The sequence below is a fragment of the Panthera uncia genome (genome assembly GCF_023721935.1).
Source record: "Panthera uncia isolate 11264 chromosome B3 unlocalized genomic scaffold, Puncia_PCG_1.0 HiC_scaffold_1, whole genome shotgun sequence".
NCBI classification, from domain to species: Eukaryota; Metazoa; Chordata; class Mammalia; order Carnivora; family Felidae; genus Panthera; species Panthera uncia.
Genome location: NW_026057582.1, coordinates 20,287,786 through 20,296,889, shown reverse-complemented (window position 1 = coordinate 20,296,889; position 9,104 = coordinate 20,287,786). Strand labels below are relative to the sequence as shown.

The 9,104-nt window shown below is 36.5% G+C and overlaps 1 pseudogene; it reads left to right on the top strand.

Moving 5' to 3' along the window:
• The first annotated feature begins 8,172 nt into the window (after positions 1–8,172).
• Positions 8,173–8,892, top strand: LOC125910291 (zinc finger protein 346-like; annotated as a pseudogene).
• Positions 8,893–9,104: the final 212 nt, after the last annotated feature.

Below are 9,104 nucleotides of genomic sequence, written 5' to 3'. Positions count from 1 at the left end.
GGTACCAAGTACAGTACCAAGTACCAGGTTCATTGTGACTAGAACTTTGTTTTAGAGATGGAATGGAACTTTAGAGTTCCAGGCTCTGGATTGGAGGAGTCCTATTTTTAAATAGCACCTATTCCACACCTGAGAGTGTCAGGAAAGTAGAGCAAAGCCAAAAAGTCCATCTATGCAGAACTGTAGATGGAAATGAAAGTGTGGAGCAGAGAATTAGATAGACCTCAACACAAAGAAGTCCAAGTTCACTTAGCTTTTGTTTCTTCCACTCTGGACATACATATACCCAGCATAGCAGTTATGCTCTTATATTGCAAGATGCCATTGCATTCTGATGCAGATATAGTCTTGACATATCCGAATTACTTTCCCCAGTCATACTTTCATACTTCATTTATATAATTCACCACTACTATTCACTGTTTTGAATTTTTTCTTTATATACAATTTTGTCATTGTTGTTTGTTGATTTGTTTATTGCTTTTAAGGAAAAAGTGCCAACTGTTCTTCATAGAGGCAAAGACAGAGGTCTCTTTGGAGGAGGTCTTAATTGTTCTAGAAATGTAGCCCTTTGGTTATTTTCAAATGCAGTGACTAAGCATTTATTGCCCTAGGAAATGAATTGATAGGACTTTATATGCTTTATTCTTAGCTTTGTTTCTTCTTACTCTTGTTTTCTTTTTACTTTTTTCTTGATCCAATTAATAATGTTATGTCACCTAAACTCCCAAGGCTGTGATAATTACTGATCATACTATAAGATGAAATGATGCCCATGTGCTTATGGCTATTTGGGAATGAAAAATTAAAAGAAAGTTTGAAACATTTATATTTTAAATATCTACACGCTAATAAAATTCAACATACTAAGGATAATTTTCTTATTAGATACATTTATTATGTATACCTGATAGGCAAGAACAACCCTCAAAAGCCTCTCCATCTGTATAATCACCTCCCTTTTGAGTGCGAGTGGAATCCATGAAAATGATATTATCACTCCAAAGATTATTTTAAGTCATATGGCACAAGGGAGATATCTGGGTAGGCCTGATTTAGTTACACGAGCCTTTAAAATGTAGAGATTTTGTTTGTAGCAGGTGATAGAAAGGGAAGACAGAGAGATTCAAAGCATAGGATTCTGCATATCATAGTTAGCTTGTGCATAAAAGGGGCCCACATGACAAAATATGTAGGGGACCTATAGAAGCTCAAAGTGACTCCCTGCTGATAGGCAGCAAGAAAATGAAGACCCATCAGTCTTACTGATGCAACGTTGCTGACAACAACCGCAATCAGCTTGGAAGAAGATTCCTCCCAAGATCCCGGGTGTCAGAGCTTGGCCTGACTCACACCTTGATTTTGGCCTGTGAGACCATAAACAAAGAGCCTAGTAAGACCCACCTGAATTTGTGACCCACAAAAAGTAAAAGACAACAAGTGGGTATTGTTTTAAGCCCCTAAGATTGTGGTAACCAGTTACAAAGCAATAGAAAGCTGTTAGAGTCTGCTATATGCTCTATGTGAAATGTTGAAAACACAGATAAATAGAACACTGTCACTTCTTTTGAGATGTTTACAGCAGAGTAAACAAGACAACTGCATAAACACCAAATATAATAAGAATGTATTGAACACCATTATAGAAGTCTGCTATAAAATACTATGGAAATGAAAATATGTGGTACAAATTCTGTCTAGGGAAATCAGGAGAGACTTTTCAAGAGACTGTGATTGTTAGGTTCTATAATGAAAAAATAATATGTAACAGAGATAAACAATATTACCAGGCAAAAAGACACAAATTCTTTATGCATGAATATTCACAACCTTGCAAAAATTGTGAAGGCACAAAGAAGGTCAGTTTCAATTTTATAAGAAATTAACTGGTACGAGTGTGAGTGTACCTTGGTGTTTGGAGAAACAGTTCCGTCTCAGAATATCCATTTTATCATATTGCAGAGGGAATTCATCCAAGCATGTTCTGATTAAGCAGTACTGATCATCAATGAGTAACTTAATTGAATTTCTATGATGTATTTAATGGCTTCACTAGCTCAGGAAAGTTAAGTTTTAAGCCTTGAAAACTGCTCTGTGAGGTAAGATTAGATTCAGCTGGGGGTGACTCAAACCTCAAATAATAACTCAAAGCCTCAAATAAGGAAGACATTTATTTCTCTGTGAAAGTCTTGAGATGGGCAGCTGGGTGGGAGTGATTATTGTGGCTTCATGTGTCAGGGATCTGGGCTTCTGTGGCTCTGAAGCATGTGTGCTTTATATTTCCAAGGTTGTCTAAAGATCCATTTGTCTTTAAGAATTCCAGGATTTATATTATATTCTATCCAGTGGGAAAGAGTGAGGATGATTATGGTAACCCTCCTTTCACATTTCAGTAAAGTTATTACCAAGAAATTACACATATCACTTCCATTTATAAGTTCTTGCTCAGATCTTTTTCACAAAGTCATTAGCTGCAAGGAAAGCTAGAAAATTTAGTTCTATTTTACATGGCCATATGCACTACTAAAAGTCATAGATTCTATTACCGTGTGTGATAGAAGTTATGTACCTTGTATAGGTAACAACTAAAAATAAGCACCCATATATTTTCTTTAAGTTTTACATTTAAGGTTACTTAGGAAAAGCTGAGTTATTTTTAACATAATAGTTGTGTTTTTAATATGCTATCACAACACCATTCCTCAAAGTTCTTAACTTCAAGTGATAATGACTTCAAGTCATTTAGCAATGAAATTGGAAGTAAGTATAGATGTACAAAGAACTGCACTTTAAAATAGACTAATTGATAGTTATTCATTTTTAAAAAGAGAGCATAACAGATACAATTTTCTGGGATATATAGTGTTATTTCTTCACCTTTAAGCACTGGACATTCAGAAAAACCAAAGTCTTAATAAGGTGCATTAGTCACATAATAATTAGAGCACATGTTATTAAGCCTCTGGACAAGACTTTATAAACAGTTTATATAGCTTATAGAAAAAAATGAATTTAGCAAATCTAACTTGTCTGAAGATAGCAAAGACCCTTTCATGGGAACTTGAGTGAACATGATATATAAACAAGTAGATTTTTTCAGGTAATCTTTCTCTCTTTCTTCTTTCTTTCTTTCTTTCTTTCTTTCTCTTTCTTTCTCCTTCTTTCCTTCTTTCTTTCTTCTTAATCCGCAGAAAAGTTTTATTTCTTTAAGGACAAACAATTAAATCACATCCAAGTCCTTAACTTAAAAACACAAACCAAAGTAGCCATTATTCCTTATTTGGAACTTGCAGACTGTAAGAGTGTATGTCACTAAATAGCAGCCTGGATGAGTGTTGATCATGTTTTCCCCAGAAAAGAAGTGAGTTAGAAGTAAAAGTTACCCCATCATGGTCTTGAATATAGCACCTTCAGAACCATACTAGAAGTGAAAATCAGCAGTTTAATAGTCACTGGAGGGAGCAGAATGGATTTGGAGCCCCTCAAAAAGCTTCATCCTCAGAGAATTGTTACTACTTGATCTGTTTGGCAGTTTCCTGGTCTTATCTTTATTTGCGGAGTCTGTCTTTATCAACCTGACTCAGAGCTCATTCAATGAGGAAAGCTCTATCCCCAGGACATTCCACACACACACACACACACACACACACACACAATCAGTGGCAAATGTTTAATACTGTATGTAGATGCCTGAAGTGGCCAAGGTAATTGAGGCAATTAAAATGGGCAAAATCTTTAAAAGAAAATCTGGGGAATGAGAAACCAAATGCAGAAGTTGATGGAATTGCATTAAAACAAATATGGCTCAACAATATGCTGTCTATAAATTCACACTTTAAGTTTGAGTACAAAAAGAGACTGAAAATACAAGGATGGAAAAATATATACTACACAAGTAGTAAACAAAATAGAACAAAAGTGGCTTACTAATATTAGATAAAAAGACTTTAAGGTAAAAATTATTCTTGGAGATAAAAAATGACATTTATAATGACAAAAGGGAAAATCCATCAAGGAGACATATCATAAATATATATGCACCTAACAATGAAGCCCCAGAATACATGAAGCAAAAAGTGACAAAATTGAAGGGAAAATAGACAATTCAACAATAATAGTTGTAGAATTCAATGTCCTATTCCCAACAATTGGTAGAACAACCAGACAGACGACCACAAGGAAATACGAGATGTGAACAACACTACAAGACAATTAGATTTAACAAACATACATAGAACACTCCATCCAACAACAGAATACACATTCTTCTCAAGTGCACATGGAATATTCTCCAGGGTAAACCATATATTATGCCAAAGAGCAAGCCAGAATAAATTTAAAAGTTATGAAATCATACAAAGTGTGTTCTCTGACCACAGTGGGCTGAATTTAAAAATTAAAAATAAAAATATTTTTTTAAATTCACAAGTGTGTAGAAATTAACACACTTCTAAATAACCTAAATAACAATGGGTGAAAAGAGAAATGTATGTAAAGAGTAAACAGAAAATACTTTGAGATGAAAGAAAATGATAATACAAGATATCAAAATTTATGCAATGCAGCTAAAACAGCACTCAGAGGGAGATTTATAGCTGTAATGCTTACATTAAAAAGTTATACTCAAATCAGTGACATAACGTCAAGAAACTAGAAAAAATAGAAGCTAAACCCAAAGAAAAAAGAATGAAAGAAATAATAAAGTTAGAGTGGAAATAAATGAAGTAGAGAAGAGAAAAAAGTCAACAAAACACAAATGTATTTCTTTAAAAAGATAAAATTGGCAAGCCTAGATTGACCATGAAAAAAACCGCAGAAGATTCAAGTTACTAAAATCAGGAATTAAAAAGAAAACATCATTATTGACCTTACAGAAATAAATATAATTCTAAGAGAACACTATGAACAAATGGATACCGACAGGTAATTTAGATGAAGGGACAAAACCCCAGAAGAACACAAATTGCTAAAACTTAAGAAGAAATAGAAAATCTGAAAAGCACTAAAACAAATTTAATAATTAGTACATTAACACATTCCTACCAGAAAAAGTCTAGAATTCAATGATGAATTCTGTAAAATATTTAAAGAACAAATAATGGCAATCCTTCATAAACTCTTCCAAAAAATACTGGAGAGCAGTTACTTTGATACCCATACCACAGACATTACAGGAAGAAGAAAACTAAAGACCAATATCCTTTACAAATAAGCACAATATCCTCAACAAAATGCAGCAAACTGAATCCTGCAACATACAAAAAGGATTATATACAATGACCAAGTGGAATTTATCCAAGGGATGCTAGATTGTTTTAACATGTGAAAAACCAGTCAGCATAATATACCGTATTAATTGAGTAAAGGACACAAACTCCATGGTAATCTTACTGGATATAGAAAAATGATTTGACAAAATCAAACAATCTTGCATGAAATAAAACACCCAGTGACCTAATAGTAGAAGATAACTTGCAGGAAAACCCATAGCTAACATCATACTTAGTGGTGAAAGACTATTTTCTCTGCCCAAGAACAGAAACAAGACAAGATGCCTGCTCTCACTACTTGTACTTAACATTCCACTGGATATTCTAACCAGGGCAATTAGACAAGAAAAAGAAATAAATGACATACAGATTGGAAATGGAGAATTGAAACTATCTCTATATCAGATGCCAATTAGGTGAAAGAAAGAAAGAAGAAAGAAAGAAAGAAAGAAAGAAAGAAAGAAAGAAAGAAAAAGAAAAGAAAAGAAAAAAGAAAAAGAAAAGACATCTAGATTGGAAATGAAGAAGTTAAAATTACCTCTATTATCAAAAGATGATTTTGTATATAGAAAATCAAGAATCCATGAAAAATTACCAGAATTAATAAAAAACTTCACCAAGATTTCAGGATACAAGATCAATATACAAATATATATAGTATTTCTATACACTAGCCGTGAACATTCTGAAAATGAAACTAAGAAAACAATTCAATTTATCACAGCATCAAATTGGATAAATTAAACAGAAGTATGTAGAACTTTTACATTAAAATCAATAAAACATTTTTAAATTTATTCATTTTGAGAGAGAGAGAGAGAAAGAGAGAGAGAAAGTGGTGGGGCCCAGAGAGAGAGGGAGAAAGAGGATTCTAAGGCTCTGCACTGTCAGCACAGAGCCCAACTCAGGGTTCGATCTCACAAACCATGAGATCATGACCTGAACGGAGATCAAGAGTTGGATGCTTAACCAACTGAGCACCCACGTGCCTCCATAAAACATTATTGAATTACATTTAAAAAGAAACAAATGGATGGAAACACATTCCATATTCATGAAGTAGAAGATAAGATCTTAAAAGATGACATTATTCCCCAAATTGATCTACAGATTAAAAGCACTGTTTTTTGCAGAATTTGAAAAGCTGATCTTGGAATTCATATGGAAATGCAAGGGGCACAAATAGATTTAATGAGTAACACAACAATAATTTATAAATAGAAACGATCATATTTTGGAGAATTCTCCTTTACCCTGACCCTTCTCCAATTTGAGGTTGAGTCTATAGCTCAAGGAAGAATAAACATAAAATGGCCATGCTCTCCCTCCCTTTCCTACTGAATACAAACTATGGGTTTGGTTCAGCGACAAAAAAGCAAGTGCCTGGAATAAAGTAGAACAGAAATATTTTAAATTAGGACCCAAGGGCCACTGTAGTGTGTTTACAAAACTTCTGCCCCATGAGGTCTCGCTGAGATGAATTGACATGCCCTTCTCAACATGGGAGAATGCAGCATAGTATTTTGATTTTTAAAACGTCTCTTCATGCTCTGCAGTTCCTCTTAGCAGCCCAGTGGGAGAAATGCAGGCTGCTACCTCTGAATTTAACCGACAGAAATGAATAATGCTCATTCAGAAAAATGACCTGCATTTTGTCAGATGCCATGCTCTGCACAGCCTCCTCTCCATGGGACAGCCAGACAGCGTTCAGTGCCATGGTGCACAAGGTTAGCAGCTGGAAAAGAAATCATGGCAAGCCAAGGGTGAGTTGCAATCCAGTAAGGAGAGATGGATGTAAAGATTCCCAGTCCTAGAAAAACATAAGGGAAACAAATACTCTAATAGGCACTGATTGATGCCATTCATTATAGGTCAGTTTCTGAGGCTAGCATCTGTCTTTATCTTTATACTCCTGGTTGTTAAAGCCAGATGTGGCTTAGGTGTGGATAAGAGAAGTTGCCGTGGTTAAGAGTTATGGGCTTTGAGGAAGACAAACCTAGGCTTGGATCCTACCTCTGGAACTTGAAGAGGCAAAGTGACATGGCCAAGATCCCACAGTTACTATGATATAGTTTCACCAACTGCAAGATGCTGAAAACTGTTAATAGAGTTTTCTTCATAGGATTGCTGTAAAGATTAAATTATCTAAAGCAGATAATGTGTTTTTTATCATAAGTAACAAGTTTTAATATTGGCTTTTATTAAACATGAAGCTGATTTTTACCGTATATCATTATTTTAGCCAGCCTTCACAGATTTCTGGACTCTTGAACCCCATTCTGTTAACCAAATATGAGATTGGTTGGCAGAGCTGTGAAGAATTATTCCCCAGAAGTTATCCCAGACTTGGACTATGACTACCATTCCAAGCCCATATTTTAATTTTTATGGGAAATTGATTTTAATGGGTTATACAGGATGAAAGGATAGGAGAGTCTCATGGTTACTAAATTCAAAGAAAATGCACATCCTCAACTAGAAAGGAGAATAACAATATAAGGCTATTCTGACATATGGATCTCGTAAGAAGGTCAAATGACTGTGTGTGCTTTGGGGATGGGGGTGCACTCAGAAAGGGTTGGCAGTGCTTATTATATATTATTTGTGTTTTTTAATGTTTATTTATTTATTTTTGAGACAGAGAGAGAGAGACAGAAAGAGGGAGGGAGGGGCAGAGAGAGAGGGAGACAGAGAATCCTCAGCAGGCTCCACACTGTCAGCACAGAGCCGGATGTGGGGCTGTATCTCATGAACCGGGAGATCATGACGTGAGCAGACATAAGAGTTGGTGCTTAACTGACTAAGCCACCCAGGAGCCCCTTATTTGTTTTTTTTTTAAAGATACAACAGTAGAAACCAAGGTTTATGAGTGGCCGTCAGCAGGTTAGAGCTTGTGGGAAAGATGGAGTGTCCCACGTTGGGCAACGTGGAGGTTAAGGACAGTGGAGGGGCCAGGCAATATGACAGCTCCCTAGCATCAAGAAGGAAGAACAGGATGGGGTACACTTAGACTGCTAGAGGACGTGCTTCCTGTGGGAAGCAGTGTCCTGGGCCCAACCAGTGGGGAGGGAGCAATTGGAGCACATGATCCAGAAGAACCAGTGTCTCTTTATCAATACCCAATGTAAGGTTTGCTGTGCCTCACTCATTTCTGAGTCCCACAAGCTGACACACTATTAGGGCAAAAAACATGCCAACAAAGTGAAGAGACACCTAGCAGTCCATGGAATGGAGACATTAAAGGGGGAAACAAAGAAGCTTGACTCAGATCAGAAAAGCAGCAGAAGCAAAGACAAGAACCAGTGCTGCTACATTTGTCACATGACCTTTTCCTCCCCTCTTCTGGCCCAGTCACATTACCTGGAGAAGACACCCAAAGAACTGAAAGTTGAAGCAGCAATCCACTAAGGTGGAAACCTTGCCTCAGAATAGAGAGATAATAGACCCAGACAAGTTCTGCAGCTTCTGCCATGAGACATTCAATGACCTTGTCATGGCTTGAGGACGTTATGTGGGCAAGAAACACAGGAAAAAGGAAACCAGGTTCAAACTCATGGCATACTAAGAGCGGCTGGTAGACCCTGCTGTCACTAACTCATCAGCTGCAAGATGTATAAGATAGTGCACCAGTGGGCACCCCAGGTTAAATCAGCCGTGAGTCAGCTTCCCATGACCATGGTCAGCCCTTGGCTTCTCTTCCTCCTTTCTTAAACCTGGAGAATTCATGGGCCTAAGGCAGGAGTAAGCCACAGATAGCCTCTGATTGGTCCAGGCAAATCACCCTTTCTCTTCCCCTTTGGAATAGGGCAGGAAAAGGGAAAGGGGTGGATCTTA